The following is a 23,340-nucleotide window of genomic DNA, read 5'->3' as shown; positions in this document are numbered from 1 at the left end:
CGTGATGTGTCAACTCTTAGACATTGTCTGCCCAGGCAGCTTTGCTGGGACGGTTTGTGCAGTCACGGAGAAGAATCTGGAGTGAGCCTGACCAGAACCAAGTATCTGACATCTGTGTTTCATTTGCTTTTAAAATCACGCTGATTCAGAGCTGGAGAGGTGGCTCAGTGGTTAAGAGCACTGTCTGCTCTTTCAGAGGTCCTGAGTTCAATTCCCAAGAACCACATGGTGGCTCACAACCATCTGTAATGAGATCTGGTGCCCTCTTCTGGTATGCAGGTGAATATGAAGACAAAGCACTCATATCCATAAAATAAATTAATATTAAAAGTAGATTTTTTATTTATAAAAAATATAAAAAATATTAAAAGCAGATTTTTTATTTATAAAAAAAATTACACTTATTCATTTAGTGTGTGTGGGGGGGTCAGATAACATGCTCAAACTCAGGTGGTCAGGGTCAGGTGCCAGTCTGCCCTGTCCTATTCTCTTAGGACAAGCCAGAGGGCCTGGCATTCTTCTCCACCATGAGTCATTTTGATTACAATATCATTGTGCAGAACAACACGACAAAGCCCCAAATTACGGTTTCCTACTAATTGTAGGAGAGACTTAATTGGACATTTCCTTTGTTTCTCTCCCCCTACCACTCTAGGTTGCAGGACAATTAAGGCACAGGAGCCTTGGTTAAAAACCACTGAGAAAATTCAGAAACTGGTCTGTTTTGAATAGGTCATTCACAGAGGAGAACTGGGGCGCTCATTCAGGAAACCGTCATTTAAAAAGTCAGAAGTCCACCCAGGAGGCCCATTCAGCTCTGGCTTTGTGTTTACAGGAATCTGCTGTTCCTTGGAGGATTGGATCATGGATTTGGGCCTGACGGCTGAGTGAACTTGGACTACTTCCTCTTTTTTGCCATAACCAAGCTTCAAACAGAAATTATTGCACCAAATTATTGCTGCCAAAGCCAGCAAGATAAAACTGTCCCTTTTTGGTTCCTGATGATCCCTGGCCTCTTGCCTCACACCACCTGACCGCAGCGTGCAGAGAAGGAGGGAGGAAGACAAAGCCTGAAGTGACTGTTTTTAGCCTGGCACCAGCTTTACTGAGGTATTATAATACTGATTATAATTATAAAACGGAGTTTTCCTTTACTCAGTTTTAGTTACTAGAGGTTAGCCACAGTCCAAAAATAACAAACAAAAAATTCCATAGATAATCAATTCATGAGTTAAAAATCTATTTTATTATTTTGCTTATGTGGGTATTTTGCCTCTCTGCATGTCTATGTACAACATATTTGCAATGGTCCTTTAGTCAGAAGAGGATACCAGCTTCCCCAGCGCTGCAGTCACAAGAAGTTTGAGGGCCACCACGAGGGTGCTGGGAGTTGAACCTGGGTCCACTGGAAGAGTAGCCAGTGCTCTTAACTGCTGAGCCATGACTCCACTCCCAACTTACGAGTTTAAAATTGTGTATCTTCCCTGTTGTGTGAAGAAATCTCATAGCATCCGGCTCCATTCTGCCTGGGCTATGAATCCTTTCTTTCTTCAGCATAGCAGGCAGTTCATTCCACCCACATGTCAGGCACTCCTTAGCTGTCTCTGTCGGGTTAACCATCACGGAATTGCTCTGTTACTGTTTCACTTAACAGTGCTAAAGTACTGCTGGTCTAGATAAGTAACCCAAGGTGACGCTATAACATACAAGGTTGATGAGAAAAGATGGAAGTTCCTGACTTAATGAGATCATAATTGTGGACTGAGGCTGCTCAGACCTGTATTGAGACAGGAAGGCCATGCTGGACTGGCTACCGTCCTTCCAGGTATACACTGTGTGTCTTAGTTAGGGCTTCTCTCGTGGCCACAGAGCACCATGACCTAAAGCAGCTTTGGGAGGAAAGGGTTTATTCCATCTATGCTTCCAGATAAAGGTGTATCAGTGAGGCAAGTCGGGGCAAGAACCCAAGCAGGGCAAGAACCTGAAGGCAGGAACTAAAGCAGAAGCCATGGAGGAGGTCTGCTTATAGCCTGCTTGCTTGCTTTCTCTTTCTTTTTGTGGGTTTGTTTTGATTTCTTTCTATTTTTCCTTCCTTCCTTCCTCCTTCCTCTCTCCTCCCTTCCCCTTTCTTCTTCTTTCTGAAGGGATGAGAATATGACATCAGGTGGGTAAAGGGAGGTGGTGAGGATCTACCTTCTTTTTTTTTTTTAAGATTTATTTATTTATTATGTATACAATGTTCTGTCTGCATGTATAACTGCAGGCCAGAAGAGGGCGCCAGATCTCATTATAGATGGTTGTGAGTCATCATGTGGTTGCTGGGAACTGAACTCAGGACCTCCAGAAGAGCAGCCAGGGCTCTTAACCTCTGAGCTATCTCTCCAGGCCCCAGATCTGCCTTCTTTTACCACCCAGGACCACCTGCCTAGCAGTGACCCCATCCTCAGTGATCTGGGCCCTCCTACATCAGTCATCATTTGAGAACATGCACAAAGGCTCACCACAGGCCAGTCTGGGGAGACCATTTTATCACCTGAGGTTTTCTCTCCTGAAATGACTCTGGCTTATGTCCTGTTCACTAGCCGGCCCACTGGGGTCCTGAGCTGCATCCTCTACCAGCTCATAATTTATTTAGCCATTCAGGTTTCAATGATTTTTTTTTTAAAACCCTTGGGCTTTTAAGAATAGCAGTATTCGGAACATTTGTGTATGTATATGTTTTTGTGTGAACATATGTCGCCTTTTCTCTCTGAATGGGTCTTTAAAGTTATATGTATTTAAGGCATATAAATGCTGTTTGTACAGGAAAAGCTCCAGCCACACCAAATAAAGACATGCCTTGGAATATCAGTGGATTTTACATGCATCTGTTGGAATATCCCACTGAGCTCCCATTAGTATGTACGCATGGTCGATTTTAGTCTAAGAATGGCAATCCCACCTAGAGACACACACGTACCGCAACAAGCACACATGCACAAAGATTATCTACTGAAGTCAGTTGATCTATTGCATTGTTCAGTGATCTGTTTTTGTCACTTAATGGAGTACCATGGCAGAATGATGATGATCCGGCTCGACCATGATCAGCTCCAGCCCTCTCTTCACACAGCTTGGATTCAAATCCTTGCCCTGCCAGTACTACATATCTGTAAGTTGCTTAGCTCTGTTTTTAATCTCTAAAATTAAAAGGGAAAACCTACCTATCTCTCAGGGTTTGGAGAAAATAAAACGCAAAAAGACGCTAGAACACTTAACGTCAGTGTGCAGAAGGTTTCAGCACGGCTCTGTGGGCGTTCTCTTTCCTTGGTGCTTCCGGTTGGCCTAGCAAGCCATCCTGTCAGAAAGCGCGTGGTTGCACAGGACTGTCCTCTGAGGCAAACTGCCACCATCTTCAGAAGTCCAGCTGTACCTGCTGGCCGAAGATGGTCACAGCCGGGGTGGTTGACTGCTGAAGATGATGGGAGGCTCACCGGAGTCTCCCTCCGCCCCTTCCTGTCATCTGTGTGTACTTCCGCCGGAATGAGGAGCCGCAGGGACGGGATATATAGGTGGGGATACATAGGGAGGGCTCCAGCGCACAGCCACGGGAAGCCCAACGGGTGCAGACCTCCCAGGGTGCGTGCTTTAAAGTCACCTCCTTCCCGTAACCCCTCACCCACTGCTCTGGGTTTGTCATTGGGGCGGTAGGAAGAGGGGTAGTGTTGTTCATCTTTCCCCAGGGAAAGAATTTTAGCAGCATTTGCAGACATACCCTTACGCTATACGTACATACACACTTTTTTCCCTGAATGCCATATTTCTTTAGACAGAATTCTCAGCCTTGATTGAGACTCCAATGGCTGGTACTAGTTTTAGCCTTTCGCTTGCGGTGAGCGTGGAGACCTCAGGCCTCTTTATTGTCTTGGGGACACTGGTCCCGATGCTGCTTCTGTGAGTTTTGGTGAAAAATGCTTTGGCTCAGACAAGGTGAGCGTAGGGAAGGGGGAGGGTCGGGAGGGGAGGGACATTACGGCAGCTTGGGCAGCAGACGGACCCCAGGCCCTAGTGCTGACCATGACTTAGAGCGTCTCTTTCAGAGGCTTTCAAGTCACATTAGGCTCTAGCTGTCACTGACCTGATACCCAGTGTCAGGAGTGGCCAAGAGCAAGGGTTTCTACCGGCTTAAGGCCCAGGGAGTCAGTGTTTGCAGCTCTCAACGTGACCCTCCCCCAATCCGTCCACCTACTCTCTATAGCCCTGTCTCTCCCTGTCTCAGAGTCCTTGGGGCTCCCTGGATCCTTCTACCAGAGCTGATCCAGCCTGTTTTCTAGAAATATGTAGCCCATGGTCTCATTTCAGATCTTGCAAGGGACTCACTAGAGAACTTAGGAAGAAATCCCATGGTTTGACTCCCATTCTGGGGCATGCTGGGGCATGTGTGGGAGATTCAGGGAAGGGGCTGTGATTGTAAAGGGGTGACATGGGCTCTATGCTGGTGAGCGGCATCCTAGCTCAGAAAGCCAGTGGATGGCAGGACCTGGACCACAGACTTCCCGCCTCAGCCTAGTTCTTGCTTGCTAATGTGTCTTCAGGGCATTGGTTCTAGGACTACTGTGGCATGAAAGCTCACGGTGGTACGAAAGGTGCTCTAGTTTCTTCCATAAAGTAACTAAGTATTTGCATATCCCACACACGTCTTTTTTATACTAAAAACAAACAAAAACCCTCAAAACCTCTACATTTTTTCTAATACCAAATGCAATGCAAATTCTATGTAAATACTTGGTATATTATTCTGTTTAGAGAATGATGAGGAAAAAATCCCTTTGAGCATGTTCAGTAGAGGTGGAGTCATGCCCCGCCCCCAGTATTTCCCACTCAGGGTTTGTAGCACTGGGAGAAGTAATCCCACAGACACAAGGGGCTGAGTTTCCTGCTGCAGTGGCCGCTTCATTTCTGCATCCGGATTCCCAGCCTGCTCCCTCAGACTGTCAAGAATGCGTTCCTTACTATGACAGTGTGGCTGTGTACTAAGGTTCAGTATTTTTGAAAGCTTAATGGAAATTATGCCTTAATCTGTAATCAGATTTATCCTTAGGAAGTATAAATGCTTGGAAGGCAAAAACCTTCTAATCTAAGAGACCATGAAAGGAAAACGATGTCATGGGTCAGTCTTTCATTAAACAAACAAAAGTTTGGGAAACTGGCCCCGTGTTCCTGTTGGGATCCTAGCTGCCTGGCTCACCAAGGGTCTGGCCAATGGGAGTCACACTTTGAGAATCCCCCGTGGACTGGGTCTGATGTGTTAGGCAGGCTCCACCACCAACAAGAGGCCGAGATCTGAGTGAGGCTCTGGGAACGAGGCTCAGTGCCCCACGGGGAGGCTTTCAGCCTGCCTCCAGGGGACCTGGCCACTAGGCTCCTCAGACAAGTGTGTGGAGTTTCAAGGATACTAGAGTCCAAGGGAACAAGGAAACCTGTGTCTGGCATCAAGCTAGCTCGTCCCTGTCTCCTAGGAGCATCAAGAATGAAAATCAAAATGTTTTCTTCCATACTCCCCGTGATAAGTCGAACAATGGCCTCTAAAGATGGCCACATCTCAAATCCCAGAATCTTTCATTTATCCTGGATCATGTTGGTGGATCCAAAATTGTCACAACAGTCTTCTTTAAGGGGAGCCAGGAGGATCAGAATCAGGGAGGAAGAATGTGGCCTGAGAAGCAGAGTGCTGTGGCCACAAGCTAAGGGGTGCGTGAGGGCCCTTCCCAATTGGACAAAACAAGAAAATAGTTTCTCTTCTGGAATTTCCAGAAAGAAACTGAGCTGACACCTTGGTGTCTGCCCCTGGGAGGTTGAAGTTGAGCTTCTGAATGTTGGTAAAACTTCTGGCCATCATCTTCGCAATATCATATCCTTTTTATTTTGTTTTAAAAAATTAATAGTTGAATGTGGTCCACATTTTGAAAGGTTAAATAAAAAGTCATGGTTCAGATCTTACATGTTTCACAAAGTTTCACAAATGTTGTATTTTAGCCATGGTTGCCAGTCTGTGGCACTGTCAGGAAAATCTAGGAGGTGAGGCCTGCTGGGTGCAGGGACTTGCTGGCAAGATGCACTGGAGCCATAGTGGCACAGAAGTTATGGCAGTAGCGCTCTGGTTTGCTTCCTGAGGCTGATAAACACCATGGCCAAAAGGAACTTGGGGAGGACAAGTTTTCTTCAGCTCCGTATGCGAGGGAAGCCAGGCAGGTGCTCAGGCAGGAACTGGAGGCAGGAACTGAAGCAGAGAGCATGGGAGAAGTGTGGCTGACCGCTCTAACTCATGTCCCTAGTTACCTGCCTAGGCATGGCACTGCCCACAGTGGCCTGGGCCCTCCTCCATCAATTGCCAATAAGGAAAATGTCCTAAAGTCAGGCCCATAGGCCAATCTGATAGAGGCAATTCTTTAAGTGGAGCTCCTCTTTCCCAGGTGTGACAAATTGACCACCAAGATCAGCCATGGCCCTAGCTTCTTGCTACACAGAACATTCTCTTTTATCTCTTCTGCCATCTGGTAGGTAGGAGCGTGATGACCTTGACTGACTCAGAAGCTAGGTGAGTATTGCTGGTGTTGCAGCCTGGAAGGCCTCCCGTCCCGTGTTCTTGGCATAGCTGAGGCCAGCACACGCTGTTTTTCTGTCCCAGCTCCCCTGGAAGTGACGACATGAGAGCGATTTCTCTGGTTCCCTTTTTAACAGCACCCCCACCCCAAATGGATGAGAGAACTCACAGCTGGGAGGAGAAGTCTGGGCCACTTGAGGACAGGACTGCAGCAGGGAGCTGCTGCAGGGTCCTGCTTTGCCCCGAGAAGTAGGGCGAAGGCATGACTGCATTTTCAGGGCGCATTACAGCTGCGCCTCCTGATTACTCTACCCCCGACACTCATCAAATCTCTGGCAGTAATCTGAGTAACAACTTCATGTGAGGGGAAGCCATCCAGCAACTTTAAAAAAATGTACCACTGTGCTTTGACGTTCGTTTCTTTCTCCCTGACTTGACTTGTCACATTGCCCTTCTCCTCCCTGCAGATTTATTTCATAAGCACCTATTCAGTCGGCCCATACGAACAGTTCCCAACCTCCAACGGTTTAACTTCATGAGTTAGCAACTTCTTCGTGATGTAAGGACATTTTCCTCAGTAGAAACCATGGTGGGGGAGGTTGCTAAGCGACGGTATAGAATAGGTGTGAGATGTGTATTTTCAACAGATGATGGATTTATTAGGATACAGCCCTGTGCATGTCAGGAGCATTGTAGTTCTCCAAATGTATCCAGTATGCTAAAACCAGCATGAGTGGGATATACAGGCCTGGGAATTTTTTTTTTTCTAGATAATTGAGGTAAAGAGGTCAGAGAGGAGAAAGTGGAGTCTTGGGTATTAACAGATATTTAATCTCTAAAAAAATAAAAATTCAAGTGCTTCACTAAATGCAGATGGGGATGGAATGACAATGTTCAAGGCATGCCTTTTGCAAGCAGCATCATGACCATTCTCTTTCCTTTCTGAGATGCCTGGTTGCCGAGAGGAGATGAGAACCAGCAACCTGAAGCCTGGGTCATGGAATTCCCATCCTAGGTCACCTGTGCAGGACCTGCCTAGGACCCTAACAGAAAGATGTATGGGGGCAGCATGGTGGGTTGACAGCAGAGGTCACAGCAGGTGGTTCCAGGAATGGATCCTGCTCATGTAGGGTGACCCCTGAGGTCTCACTGAAGGGTTGTACCGGAAGTGTGCCTGTGATTTCCTGAGGGATTGACGGGGAGAAAGAGGTGTGTGATCTGGTGAAAGAATCACATCTTTGCTCTTCTCTCCTTTCTCCAAGGACAACCCTGCCCATTGGTTGGCTGGCATGGCATGCTGACCCACCAGATAAATAGATGTTAGGATGGCCTGGGATGACTTAGGAGGATTCTCTTTCCCTGGGGATTCATTTAATTGATAGAAGAGACAGATCCTGGCCAAACAGGAGGTGGGAATAAAGCTTAGTTAGAGGGTGGCCGGGCTGGTGATGTGGCAAAGCAGCAGCAGACGGCATGAGGGGAAGGGTCTGTACTTTAGGAACAGTGAAGGCTGTCCTCTTAATGCCCCCTCTGACAAGAACAGGATCACACTGCCACTCTTGCTACTGCACTTCTTTTCATTGCCATTCTTTCTAACGGTCACAAAATCACAAATTCTCCCAGTCATCAGTGCAAATGGCTCAACTCCCTAACATTGTTCCAAGTAACCAATAAATTTGCCATGAACCTTTGTGCTTGTGACGTCATTGTTAGGCAGACTGTCCAAACTATAGACAGAGGAGTGTTATACTTCGGGTGTGAACTGTCCCCAAAGGTTCTTGGTTGTGAATACTTGGTCCCCAGCTTGTGGTGTTGTTTTTAGAATGCTGTGCAAATTAGGAGGCAGAGTCCAACTGGAAGTTGGTCACTGGGGGTGGGTCTTGATGTTCTGTAGCCCCACTATGACCTTACTTCCTGTTCAGTCACTTCCTGCTTTACAAAGATAGGAGGAAGAGACTTCTATCTGCACTTCCTACTACAGTGGTTCTTGTGCTCACAGATAAACAACAGGAACCAGGAATGTTAAACACACAGGACTGTCCCTTTAGCGAGAGGGATGCGTAACCTGTGCTCCACCCCGAAGGCTGGGAGCCGACATGGTGACTTTTGGATTGTGTCACGGAGACCATACCAGATCCTCCCCCAGACTCTTATCATGAGCTTGTCAATCTATAGACTCTGTCTTTATGGAAGGTATCGCACGCAATCGGTCTGTAGACTCTGCCTTTATGGAAGAGGCCACATGTGCTTCACAAGGAGTTTTGGTGTAATCATGTCTTAAGCTTTGCTGTGCTCATGGGGTTGAATTAGTTATCACCAAGAAAGTTTTCACCAAATTTGCTGTCTAAATATAAAACTACTAAAATAGACTACTGAAGTAAACTACTTGGGGTCAGACTTCAGAAATTTGAACCAACACCGGCTGCTGAGTCACACTGAACTGAACTACCTTTTTCCTTCTTGCGATTACCTCTGCTAGCTGTGGAGGTCAAAGAGACCCTGCCCACCATACCTTCTGCTCCAGCATACTCCGCCTTTCAGACTGTGAGCCCAAGAAGACTCTTCTACCTGTAAGTTGCTTTCTGGGTAAAAGCAACAAGACAAGAAGTAGGGTTGGGCTGTAGCTTAGTGGCAGAGAGCTTGGCCTAGCCCTTGGAAGTCTCTGGGTTCAATCCCCAGCACCACAGAAAGAAAAAGAAAAGTAACAATATGGAGGGGTGGTGGTGGTTCATGACTCTTGCAAACCTGACCATGTAGGTCTCAGGTCTTTGAAAACCTTTTGTGGATAAAATGTGGGGGAATTTGGAGCTATGGGCTAGAGAGGCCCCAGAATGCTACAGAAGGAACTTAACAGAGCATTGTAGGGGAAGTTCAGAGAACTGAGCGGACAGTGGAGGCCTGGCTCCTCAGCCTCAGGAAGGTTCACAGGAGAACTAGGTTCTACTGGGAACTGGGCTGGAGGCATTTCATCTTACTGAGAACCAGAATGGGGCTCTGGCTCCCTGTTCTTTTTGGGGTTAGGGGTCTTTGTTAACAAATGAACCTGTGGGTTTGGGACAGAAAGATCTCCAAGGGTCCATTTAACCTTTTTTTTTTTTTCACAATTTATTCATTATATAGCCCAATTGGAGCCCCGTCCCTCAACTCCTCCCTGCCCCACCCTCCCTCCCTCTTGCCCTCTAGCTCCTTTCCCTAGTCCACTGAAAGGGAGAGTTTTCCTCCTTTGCCATCCCCCCAGAGCCTATCAAGTCTCATCAGGATACTTGCCTGGATACTTTTCCTCTGTGACCTTGTAAAGCCGCATCACCAGGGCTAAGTGATCTAAGGCAACTGAGTTCATGTTAGAGACAGCCCCTGCTCCGCACTCAGGAATCCACATGGAGACTGACTGAGCTGCCAATCGTTACATCTGAACAGGGGCTCTAGGTTCTCTCCAGTGATCCTTGGTTGGTGCATCGGTTTCTTCAGGATGCCCTGGGCTCAGATTTTTTAGCTTTGTTGGACTCCTTGTGAGGCTCCGGTCCCTTCCATGTCCTTCTATCCCCACCCCCTTCTTCTTTCCATGAGACTCCCTGCACTCTGCCCAAAGTTTGGCTGTGAGTCTCAGCATCTGCTTCGATCCCCTGTTGGGTAGAGCCTTTCAGAGAACCCTCTATAGTAGGATCCCATCCTGTGTTCTCTCTTCCACTGCCTCTGGTGTCTGTCCTGCTTGCCATTCTGAATGTGATTTAACCATCCTTAGTGTTAGCTTCTTTATGTCTCTAAATTTTAGGGGGGGACCCTCCTCCATTGCTGGTGGGAGTGAAAACTTATAAAACCACTTTGGAAATCAGTCTAGCACTTTCTCAGAAAGTTGTGACTAGCACTACCTCAAGATCCAGCTATACCACTCCTGGGCATATACCCCAAAGATGTCCTACCATTCAATAAGGATGTTTGCTCAACTATGTTCATAGCAGCTTTATTTGTAATAGCCAGAATCTGGAAACAATCTAGACATCCCTCAATGGAAGAATGGATGCAGAAATTGTGGTACATTTACACAATGGAATACTACTCAGCTATTAAAAACAAGGAAATCATGAAATTTGCAGGCAAATGGTGGAATCTAGAAAAGACCATCCTGACTGAGGTATCCCAGAAGCAGAAAGACACACATGGTACATACACACTTATAAGCAGACATTAGCCATATAATGTTGGATAAGCTTGCTAAAATCTATGGGTCCATTTAACTTACCAAGATTGTAACACTAAATGAACTCTGGCAAATGGTTCCTAAAATGCTTTAACATGTGCAGTCCTTCTCTAAGAGCAGTTCCGGTGTTCTAAGATTGTAGCCAGTTTTAACACTCCGTAAGTCTATACTTTTAGAATTTACTGATACCTGGAGGATTCTGATGCAAATAGCACTTAAAGCCATACTGTGTTAAGTTAATTTCCTTTCAGATGCTCGGCTCCACATGGCCACAATGTCTTCTTTTAGACAGAGGGCTACATGCAGGTGAGGTTTGCTGGAAAGCACTTACTGTTGGGTCTGAAAACTCAGCTAGAGCTGTGCCTTTTCCAACCATTTCCAACTAAGGACGTTTTCTGACTGTTTGGTGCCCTTTTCTATGGCAAGGCACACCTGGTGTTGAGATATGCAAGCACGTGGCTCAGCCGACAGTGAGCCCGTGGCGTAGTTATACGTAGCTATGTGCCATCTGCCACCTTCAGGATTTAGTGGTGCAGAAAAGCGTGCACCTCTATGCTGAGTTCTTAAAGAAGAAACAGAAGGTCAGTGTTCCTGGAACATTTGAGGTCCACAGAACTTTGTCGCTGAGCTGCAGATCAAAGCCAGGGCCTCAGCAATGCTAGAATGGTGTCTCTATTGCTGAGTCCCAGTCACCTTCGAGACTCTGCTAAAAAACTAGGAAGATTCTCTTCAGAAAAAAATGCATGAGCACGGATCTCCAGAGAAGCTTATGTGCAATTTGTGGGGGGGAGAGGGGGAGGGAGGGAGAATGAGAACGAGAAGACACGAACTCTGGGCACAAGCCTCGTGCACGGACACCTGGCACCGTCAGGTCCGTAAGGGGTGCCATCCAGCTCACTGGACCCACTGCCAGGTGAAACCACGGGACCCTTGGTTCAAAAAATGCCGAGACTTTTGAGAAGACAGTAACAGTATGGAACCAATCTTGGGGCCCTCCTGAATGTGAAGTTGTGAGTGGCTGCAGCAGCAGATACTCACGAAGCAAAAAGCCATTGTGAGTTCTTCTCGGTAATTCTGAAACCACAGCCATCTCAAATAGAATGTCCTGCCTTAATAAGTGTTCCATGAACCCCGCACCTCATGTTATAATTTTCTTTTACGTCTCAATATGAAGCTCATATTTATGGTAGAGTAGGGGAAAATGGGAGAAAGAAAGAAGGAAGGAAGGAAGGAAGGAAGGAAGGAAGGAAGGAAGGAAGGAAGGAAGGAAGGAAGGAAAGTGTTGTGGAGTTTGTGACCCCTGGGAAAAGAGTATAGACTCAATCCAATTATAAGTAAAAGATTCACTGAGTAGTTGCTAGCAAGACAGTCTCTGAGCCACATTTGAGGTTGCTGTGAAGAAAGGGTCTGGGGAAGGACTTTTAAAAGGGAAACCCACATGAAGACCTTCACTATCTGGCTATGCAAGCAGGTAAAAATGATTCCGTTGTGTCAATTAAGTAAGACAACTCAAAACACCGTTGGGTGTCTGCATAAGCCAGCTACAGGAGCAAAAATAGCAATTAGTCATATCACAGCAAGTAGATAGCACGGCTGGCTGTACATTTCTGGGTGGGGTCACTGAGTCAAGGTTATACTGGGAACTTATCTTCCAGGGACTGAAGTCAGAGACAAACCGCTGGTGGCTATCAAGGTAGATGCCTAACACAGAATGGCTTATTTAGCCATAATGAAAGGAAGAAAGATGGAAGGAAGGAAAAAGCAAGCAAGAAGAGAAAAAGAAGACAACACAGAACCTAAACAAACAAACAAAGAAAACACCAAGCCATTCCATGTCCCTCCCCCAGCTCTGACATCAGTTGTTAGGAGCAATGGCTGACCCACGGACAACTCCGGACAGACTGACAGAACACTGGTTATTTGTCATCAGACCAACTATCCTGGCAGGCGCCTCTGCAGAGCCACCTGCACTGGGCTATTTAAGGAACATAGTGTTTTGTTTTTTTAAGATCATCACCTGCACAGCTATATATAAAAAAAGACACTTTCCAGGAACTATGAAAAACAGCTGTCCTTGACCTATGCCCCTGTGTCTTCTTAGGACCTTTGACTCTGAGACAGTTCCTCCTGCCTTTACCATCATCTTTCTATGTGAAATGCTGACCTGTGATTTGGGATGTTTTCTCTTTCATCAGTCCACTGACTTCCCTGAGGGAGACATTTGTTACCTGTGGAAGCCTGATACTCTTTGAACATGCATCACATCTTGGTAATTTCCTGTGTGGTTCCCCAAATAGAAGCCACGAACACCATGTTCCTGGCTTTCCTCGCCTCGGAGACGCAGCTTGGGATGTAGGCCTCATCCACCAAGCACATGCCTGCATTCAGCAATGAGCTCCTGACGGAAGGGGAGGAGAAGGACACCATGTTCCGGGCTTTCCTTGCTGCGGAGAGGCAGCTTGGGATGTAGGCCTCATCTACCAAGTGCGTGCCTGCATCCAGCAATGAGCTCCTGACGGAAGGGGAGGAGAAGAAAGGGCTCTCCTGTGGTGGTGTATAGTCTGGTTGGTGAGCGTGAAGGGCAGACAGAGCCTCTGATACATGGGCTAGTATCAGATGTGCTATCTTGGCTGCTGTTCGGGTCTCGGGCCCTTGAGCTGGTAGCAGAATTCCACATATCCTCTAATGATGTCATTTTCTGCTCTAAAGAGCCCTGGTAGAGTCTGTTTGAAACCTGGCGCTCTGTCCTTCAGACCGGCAGGCACAGCTGTGTTCTCACCCAACACACCTCTCATGGTATGATGTCATCACCAGTTTTTATCAATTCCCAGTATTTACATTATTATGGTAATGTAATTATCGATTAGTGCCAAGACAAGTTGCCTATTCTGTAGAGCTAGGTGTTAAAATAGGACTCCTCACACCCCCAATTTAAGGTGAGACTCCAAGATAATGCAAATGAGGCCCATAATTCCAAGCAAAGTTCCTGGAGCAGGTCTTGCGATAGAGAATCCAATAATTAGATTCTGTCATGTGTTAATTAGCTTTCTGTCACTGTGACAAAGACCCAAGAAAAAAGAGTAAAGAGAGGAAAGGGGTGTTTGGGCCATTCAGAGGTTTGTGACAGAGCAGAAAGTTACTGAAGAAAGGAAGCTAAAAGGGACATCAGGAAGGGACCAGGGCCAGGATAAACCCTCCGGAGGCCCAGCTCAGTCCCAGCTGGCCTCACCTTCTGCAGTCTATTGTCTCTCTGTAGTCTGTTCAGATCCTGGTTCATCAATGGTTTAAGTTGTTGGTTAGGTCAGGGCCCTCACGGTCAAATCCCTTCTGACAGTGTCCTCAGAGACACAACCAGGAGTGTTTTTTACTACTCTCCTAGGTATCTCATGATGCAATCAACCTGACAGGCAAAGCTGGCCACCACAGGCTCTCAGCTGGCCACCCAGCTCTCTCTATAAAAATGACTGCAGGAGCACAGAGAGATGGAGATGGGTGTCTGTCAGGGAGAACTGCCAGAGTTCAAGGAATCCTAACGCCAGGTACCCTGCCACACAACCTCTCCCAACAATAGCATATGTGGTGAGGGGAAACCTCCAGGCTGGGAAACTGGGCTTTAACAGCTCCCACCAGAGCCTGAAGGACTCTGGTGATAGTGACAAATCACTCTTGAAAACTGAAAACACTGAAGGAGAGATTCCGAGTCACATGGGGGCCTGTGAGGAGAGACATCTTAGTTCTCAGTAGGGGAAGCTGAAGGATGACTAGCTTGAGGCCAATCATGGGTGAATATCTACCCAGATCAAGAGAATCATAGTGAGAAACCCCAAGAATGGTGGGGGTAGGGCCCTGTCTACCCCCTTCCACCGAGAACACTTTACCCTTCTCATGCCAGTACTCATCACGAGTGCTCTCATTCTCGACCTCTTCTTCCACCCGGAAGGACCAGAGAACCCTGTTCAACACCCTGACAGCAGTGTCTGGATTTGGCACGCCACAGGCAGCCTGGCTTCTGGAGTGTTCCTTAAACTGAAGTAAAATTCAGGCTAGTAGGCAGGTGTGGAGACTTAATGGTCAGAATGAGACATTTTTTGATTTTCGATGACCAGAGGACATTTGATGTTCATAACACCAAGCCCTCCACCGGCACATACATACGAACCCGAGGATTTGCCCTAAACCTCATTCAAATGGAGCTTTGCAAGTCAGAGGCAGAGGAGAATCATAATAAGTTTGTTTTTAGTACAGAAAGTTTATTTGTGATGTGAACCAGGACAATGAGGCAAAGAAGGATAAACCCTGAGGAGTGTTAACGGAGCCGCCGAGGGAGGCGGGAGAGCTCAGTTCTGCAGGAAGAGTGTGCAGAAGGGTCCCATGGCCCACTGAGTGCGGGAAACTGAGTCGTTAATTTTCAAACAACAGCTCTAGAGCTCTAGAGTTGTTTTTTTAATTACACGTGTTGTGAGTTTAATACAGGACGTACATCCATTTTTTTCCTTTCCCATTAAACTATTATTTCTTCTCCAGAATTAACTAGTGCTTCTCTTCCCCTCTACCTCCTTTCCTCCCTCTCTCCCTCTCTCAGTCCCTCTGCCCTTCTTGCCTACTGTCCTTCCTTTTTCGGGTTTTTGAGACTGAGTTTCTTTGTGTAGCCTTGGCTGAGCTGGCACTCTGTAGACCAGGCTGGCCTTGAACTAAGAGATCTGCCTGCCTCTGCCTCCCGAGTGCTGAGATTAAAGGCACCACTTAAAGGCTCACTTGATATCTTTCATTTGTTTCATGGCCTCAATGGTTTTGACTTCTAGTTATCCATCTTTCTTCTTGCTACTTTATAACATGCTACATTGTAAACATGTCCTGCAGTGCATTTGATTCATTTTCCTTCCTGCTGATCCACTAGAGACTTTCAGCAGGGTGGACAGCTCGTGATCCAAATAGTTTTCACTGCCGTGTTTCTTTTCTGCCTTTCACCTCTCTCTGGGGGCTTTCTTGTGTTTCTGTTCCATAAGAATGAACCCACAAATCCCACAGGTTAGGTTTGTGCCTTCCTGTTTCTCAGTTCATCCTTTCTTAAAACAAAAAATGCTGGAGACTTGATGACCTGGGGTGGGTTATTGGAAAGGGGGGACTCCCCTTTTCTAAGGAATAAGAGAAAGGGGAAAAAAGGGTAGGAAGGGGGATAGGAAGGAAAGGAGGAAGGGATGGAAGGTGAATAAATAAATAAATTAATAAAAATGCCGGAGGGTAGGTTTTCTGGAACTTGTTTTTTTTTTTTTTTTTCGGAGCCGGCAGGATGGCTCAGTGGGTGAGAGCATTTGCCCTGTGAGCCTGGCTGCTTGAGTTCCATCCGCAGAACCTCCTTAAAGGTGGAAGGAGAGGACCATCTCCATGAAGCTGTCCTCTGGCCTCCATGTGGGTGACTGTGGCATGTGCCACCCCTGTCACACGCACATACATACCCCCCAAAGGACAAAGAAAAATCCTTTTATTCCATCTTTAAGTTTGACAGTTCAGCTGAGTACAGATTTTAGGTTAAATGTATTCTGTTTGCAGGATTTTAACCCCTATCTTTTTTTTTTTAATTTTGTTTTGTTTTTGTTTGTTTATTTATTTATTTTTTACCTTCTTAGGATGGTGTTGAGAGTTAGAAGTCATACTAAGAAATGTGAATTGATTTTTTTTTCTCCCTCACCCCCTTATAAATTTTTATCTCTGTGGTTCTGAAATTTCACCATTGGGAGATGTCACTTTAGAGCCAGGGAGGGGGGGATGTCCAGTTTTTAAAAAAAAAAATTTTTTTTTAACTTGAAGATCTCAAAATGCCAAACAATTGGGGTGTTTATTCTTCAGAATCTCAAGGTTCTGGGAACAAGTAAGGGAAGAGTACGGATATTTCGCTACTTATGCATAGACTCCTGCGGTCTATACTTCCAGCTTAATTCCCACATTTGCCCAGAGCGAGCCTATTCCCCAAGTGGAGACCATCCCTTGAGAACAAAACTCCCTGCCTTAGGTCAGGAAGCAGTGGGCTCAGCGGTCGACACTTGAGCTGTTCGTTCTGCTTAAGCCTGCTTCCACCACTGTGCATTCTAGGTGCCGCCCCGCCCCCAGCCCCCACCGCAGGCTGCTCTCATGGTTCTGTGCGAACTGAGTTAGGTCTCTGTGTCCACCCTGCAACTTACCCTGATTGGCTCCTTGCTTATTACCACGTTGTCTTTGCGCATTCATAATTTAAAGTTTCCTTCACTGTCCTTTTCACAGAATTTTTGGGAAAGTGGGAAACTTGTGGTTGATGTGTTTCACTAGATTGTCACAACTAATTATTACTTTAAAAACAAGAGAAGTTTCAGAGAAGCCTTGTTCTTATTTATGAATCACCCCCAGGGAATCAACACAGCCCTCTTCATATATGATGGTCGTTTTTATTCAGCCTCCAAACTTGCAGGGGGAAAGGGCATTCAAGGGGTTGGAGGATGTCTTAACAGGTAAGAACACTTGCTGCTCTTCCAAAGGACCTGGGTTCGATTCCTAGCACCCATATGGAGGCTCACATCTGTTTGTAACTTTGTTTCCAGGGGATCTGATGCCTGCCCTCTGAGGGCACCAGGCCCATACATGGTGCTCAGCGTACATATGCAGGCAAGATACCCACCTCCATAAAATGAAGCGAAAATAAAGCTTATTATGAGAAAGTCATTCCCCCACCGACACATGCTGGCGCTGTAAGGCTCTAGCATAGGTCAACCCTAAGGAAGTGCTGTGCTGCTTAGACTGGGTGTCTCCCCTGAGCGCAAACCTCCCATAGCCGTCAAGTGGCTCCCGGGCTGCGCTTTTTTGCTTAACTTAGTAGCGTGTCAATCTCTGTGTGTGTGTGCACGTGCACGCCATGTGTGTGAGACATCACGTGGCAGAAGCTGCTGAGCTCCTAGCCAGCATCTGTCCTTGATTTCTTCCTTACCAAATTTTGTTCCAGCTACAATGTATCCAGATTTTAAATTAAACCTCCATTTTCTGGTCTCCTTATAGATAAGCCCTGAGGGAGAATTTGGATTAAGAAATGGAAGCTGGAGTTCCCTGGGGAGGGGGGCTATTGCAGAGTAGGTTTACTAAGCTAGCTTGAATCATCTGACCTTTGCCCTTCTCCTTATCAGGGCCTAGCCAGTGGACAGTGCTCTGGGGCTGGAGTGGCCAGCCTACAGCCACAGTGGGCTGGCATGAGGACCAAAACTGCATCAGGATGACTAGTTGAAAGAGGGAAGAATTGCATCTCTTCTGCAACTGCAGAACTACCCAGTCAGACCCTGTGCTTTCATTTCCTGGTTTTTGGCTCTGTGAGAAAACAAAGCCTCTAGATGTATTTAAAGCACTATTTAGTCACATTTTCAATTTCTTGCAAGTGAGTCCAACCCACGCTGACACAGATTTTCTGTTTTGAGTTTGTCTGTTAGGCGTCTACTTGGTTATATGTTCAGAGAGGGTAACGAGAGAGGGCAGGGCAGATGTCACTGGCACCACTCTGTGCTTACCACCTTTCTGATGCCAAGTGGATTCCCCATCGTCTGGCTCCTACAATCCTACCAGAGGTCACCCTCCAGCTCAGGGGTTTTTTGCTTGTTACACATGTGACAGACTGGAAAGAAACCACAGGGAGTCACAGCCCTTCTTCCTTTCCACCAGTGGGAGTGTCAGTCCTTCACCTTCTACTGACGGAGCTGGTGTGCAAATTTCCAGCTTCTGCCTTCATCAGTGGGGTAATTCAAAGACGAGTTTCCTATTGGCTTCCAGGATATGCCGGTACACAGCTCTCATTGCCTGGGGTGCTGCCATGGTCTAGTCTTCACTGTCTTTCTTCCTTCGTCTACATCAAGGCCCCTCTACGTTACCAGGCTGGGAGAGTTGCTTCTGCGATAGAATGTGCCACATGTTGTTAGTGAAATGACCCTGGAAGTAGCTGTATGCTCTTTATGCACATATGTCAAGCAGATCTTTGGAGAGGAGCCTCGGGTAATGGTTCTTGCAGAGACGGTGTTGCAGGGCTCCTGCCTGCTCATCCTTTTATTGAGTCTTTTGCTCCTCCACAACCCTCTGAGATTCAGATCCACATGGATGGGACCAGCAGGGAGATGTGTTGGATATGTGTCCAGGGTGGTGGACAGCTTGAGGGGGGGTTGCTATGGCAATAAAGACAAAAAGCGAGGAGAGAAGACACCAACAATCACGTCCATCACTGCCTTTGCTGAGCTGTGTGTCTCATCAGCAGAGGCTGACATCAGTCTCTCGTTTTCATGTCTCCCAAGGGTTCTCAGAAGACAATTGAGAGTACGTCAAGTCACACACCGTTAGGAATGCTTCAAGTAGGTAAGGACCAAACTGTGTTACGATTTTCAGACTAAGGGTTGTATGTGGGAAATACAACTAGGCTATGTGTGACTGGGGAGCAAGAAGAACGCTGTCCAGTGGACCGATCCAGTGAGACTTCAGGTTTTGGGATCAAGCGGAATCAAACCCATAGCTGGTCTAGAGTGTTCTACACCACATGAAGGCACACTGTGCCCTCAAAACAGAGGCAGGCATGCTACTACTAACAAGCCTACGGAGGCCCATGTCTGGTTTTGGACATAAAGTTTTATTGGAACACAGCTATTGCTTGTCTGTTTGCATAATGCCCGTGACTACCTTTGTGCTGGACCTGGAGACCTGACTGCTTAAAACAGAGGCCTTGAAGCCTGCAAATACTTGCTGTCAGAACTTTACGAGGAAAATGTACTGACTGCCTTCAGCAGCTACCGAAAACCCCACCGAAATCTGCCCTTTCCTCCAGCCTCACCCCACTCCTGCCACTCCAGCTCAGTCCGTTCTCCACCAGTCCCGGTAATGGTGCTCTGAGCCCGCAGTGCATCTCGGAGTTAACCCGAAGCCCATCACGTGACATATAAACTCTAGTTCCGCACTTTTAGGGTGGTGCCCAAGACTTCAACTCCTACAAGCCGCCTGGGCACACGTAGGCTGCAGGGCCGAGGCCACACTTTGAGGAACAAGGTGGTAGGAAGCTAGAATTTTCTTATTATTGTTATCATTGTTTGGCATTGCCAGACAAAACTCATCTGTTCTGTTCTGGAGTCTTTACTATCCTCTCTCTCTCTCTCTCTCTCTGCACACACACACACATGCACACACACACACATGCACACACACACACACACACACACACACACACACACACACACACGTGTGAAATCACAGATTCCCCTTTCAGTAAATTCTGCCCTTCTGTAGGAGAGGCACCTTCAAGGGTTAACAAGCGAGGGAGCCAGAGCAGGAGGCAGGCCAGGACTCTAATTAGTCTCCTTTTTATATTTAGTTTGCTATTAGCTAATTCGCAGCACCTGTTCACTAGACAGATCTGTTTTTAATCTCTTCTAGTTCACTCCCTTGGCCAGGCAGCAGCAGACATGTTACTCCGTATGAGCCACAGACGTAAAGCCAAATAAAATAGCCCTTTCTCTGGAATTAGAAACGCAGAGGACTGAAACCAAGTGCAGCCAAGGCCGGGGGTGCCGGTGGGAAGACAGTGGGGTGTCCAGCATTCACCTCCTGGGGTGGGGGGCAAGCATGGGCTGTTTTCCGTCTTCTTGACTTTAAGCTCCAGCACATCTTTGAAATGCTTCACCCCTACCCCCGAAAGAGGAAGGCCAAGTTACAGGAAAGGTTCCCTCTGCGTGCTCTGATCAGAGAGCTGGCAGACAGCCTCACAGACATGATCTAAATAGCTCTAACTCTGATTCGACTATTTCATTAGCTTGGAGTTGCTCCAGTCACTTTCAGCCTTAGGGGTCCGCAGACCTTTCCGGATGCTGCAGGGGAACCGGAAACACCAGACTCGCTCTGAACCTTTCTCCTGGCCCTTGGGCCTATTCTCTGCTGGAAGTGGCTGGAGCTGAAGGATGGATGCACACGCAAGCACACGAATCACGAGTGGGCTATAAATGGACAGCGCACGTTCAAATGGCACCCATGTCGGGGAAGAGACCTCAGAGGGCTTTGTCCTGTGGGTCAATGCGACAACAAGGAAGTACTTCTGGGCGAGGTCTTTATGAACTAACAGGGGATATGCACTGTGAAGAGAGTCCTTAGCTTTCAAGTAGTTTTCTTCCAAAACCAAGGCCAGAGCAATGATAGCTCTGTGCAAGAACCATCTAGTGGCTTCTCAGTTATTCTGCATAACTCTAAGAACGGTTTGCAATAACTGGATTTTCATTTTCTTTTTCCTTTTTCTTCCTTCCTTCCTTCCTTTCTTCCTTCCTTCCCTCCCTCCCTCCCTCCCTCCCTCCCTCCCTCCCTCCCTCCCTCCTTCCTTCCTCCCTCCCTCCCTTCTTTCTCTTTCTTTCTTTCTTTCTTTCTTTCTTTCTTTCTTTCTTTCTTTCTTTCTTTCTTTCTTTCCTTTCTTTCGAGGCAGGGTTTCTCTGTGTAGCCTTGGCTGTCCTAGATTCACTTTGTAGACCAGGCTGCCTCGAACTCCGAGAGATCTGCCTGCCTCTGCCTTCCAAGTGCTGGGATTACAGGCGTGCACCACCGCACCCAGCTGGACTTTTGGTTTTTAATAGGTTCTTTTAGTAATTACATGTGCTCATTAACAATTTTGTGCGCATATATAATACACACGCACACACATACTGCATTACTCTCTCTTATCTCCCTCCTGCTCCAGCACCTCCTCCTCCCTTCTACCTGGTCTCAAAGATACAATGTTCTTAACATGGTCAGATGTTTGCTGTTTTTCCCTCTCTCCTTCCAGAACCACAGGCTAGCCTGACCCAGAACAGAGCGGTCTGGAGGAGATGAGGGAGGGCCTCTGCACTCGCCCAGTCTGCTTTGCGAGTTTAAAGAGTACTCACAGTTTGCCAGCACCATGTCAACTTACAGAGTTACGCATTTGCCACATGGAAAACCTATGTTAGTTTATACCACAGAGTAAGGTTCATTATCCCCCAAATATGTCATTTTCTCAGTCCTCCTTGCCTGGCATTAAGATGTTATAAATGATAGGCCTCTACACTGGGAAGCAGAAATGTCAAACTTTTTGTCTGTGTTCTGTGCCACAGTTACATCCGTGGACGTCAAGCTTGGGTAGCGTTTGACCTGGAGTTCTCCAGAGGACCAGAGCCACCAAGATGCCGCGGTTTGTCTACCTCTCCACCCATCTGTTATAAGGATCATGTCACCCCGAGGTGGAGGGTGCGGAGACCTGTGCCTGGTAGACTGGGGCTAGTTCCTGTCCCTGTCTGAAGACCTGAGAAGTGGGAGAGCCTACAGGATAAGCCACAGTCTGAGTCCTCATTCAAAGACAAGAGAAGACTGGTGTCCTGTATTAAGACAGGAGGGCAGAAACTTTGGGCAGAGTGTGGGGAATCTTATGGAAGAAGGGGAGATAGAAAGACTTGGAGGGGACAGGAGCTCCACAGGAGACCAAAAAATCTGGGCTTAGACGGTCCTGCAGAGTCTGATGCATCAGCCAAGGGCTGTGCATGAATTGGACCTAGAGCCCTGCTCAGAGATAGCCCATTGGCAGCTCAGTCTCCATGTGGGTTCCCTAGTAAGGGGAACAGGGGTTGCCTCTGACATGGACTCAGTGGCCAGCTCTTTGATCACCTTCCCCTGGTGTGGTGACCTAACTAGGCCATAGAGAAAGAGGATCCAGACAGTCCTGATGAGACCTGATAAGCTAGGGTCAGATAGTAGGGGAGGAGGACTTCCCTATTAGTGGACTAGGGGAGGGACATAGGGGCAGAAGAGGGAGGGAGGGTGGGATTGGGAGGAGATGAGGAAGGGGGCTACAGCCAGGATACAAAATGAATAAATTGTAATAAATAATAATAATAATAAAGATAAAAACTTAAAAAAACAGAACAAAACAGGAGGGCAGTCCTATGATAGATGGCACAGCCTACCAGGGCTGAGGACAACTGACTTTGTTCAGTGTACTGATTCCAACATCAATCCCCAAATAGCCACCCAGACTCCTAGAACACTGCCAATACACATCAGGGCTACCTTGGTCCAGAGAAGTTGACCCATGGAAGTAACTCTCCAGAGAGCCTAGGCTTTGAAGCACTGACTTTCTAATTGTTGGAGTGATGGTTTTTGTGCACATGCAAATGCTGATTTCTGTGCCTGGCTGAGATCTGATTGCAGTCTGGACTCTGGTATTGTCATTATTATGAAACGTCTCCCGTCTTAGTATTTGTAAGCATTGTTCTCCATCACCTTCCGGTTGGTCAAATAAAGAGTTGAACAGCCAATAGCTGGGCAGGAGAGAAAAAGGTGAGATTTCTGGGCCCAGAGAGAGGGAGAGGGTCTCAGGTGGGGACCAGGTGAGTTGTCGTCAGGATACTGATGGAGAAGGAGGTGCCAAGACTGAGATGGTTACATGGCAGGATGTAGGCCAGGCTAGTATTATCGGGTTAGAATAGCTGGCTATCTGGCCAGCTCAGGCCTAAAGCTTACAGTAAATAACTATTAGTCTCCTTGTCATTATTCAGAGCAAGGGCAAAGAAAAGACCTT

General features: G+C 47.1%; 1 long non-coding RNA gene across 1 annotated transcript; it reads left to right on the top strand.

The window, feature by feature from the left end:
- The first annotated feature begins 838 nt into the window (after positions 1-838).
- Positions 839-22,570, top strand: LOC129682570 (uncharacterized). Its single transcript, XR_008720999.1, has 3 exons — positions 839-1,110; positions 19,076-19,136; positions 21,881-22,570. It is a non-coding gene; the product is annotated as an uncharacterized LOC129682570 (long non-coding RNA).
- The last annotated feature ends 770 nt before the right edge of the window (positions 22,571-23,340 follow it).

This window comes from Psammomys obesus, unplaced genomic scaffold, assembly GCF_907164565.1.
Source record: "Psammomys obesus unplaced genomic scaffold, mPsaObe1.curated_primary_1811, whole genome shotgun sequence".
Taxonomy (NCBI): domain Eukaryota; kingdom Metazoa; phylum Chordata; class Mammalia; order Rodentia; family Muridae; genus Psammomys; species Psammomys obesus.
Note: the sequence above shows the minus strand (reverse complement) of the source record. Positions and strands in the feature narration are given on the sequence as shown.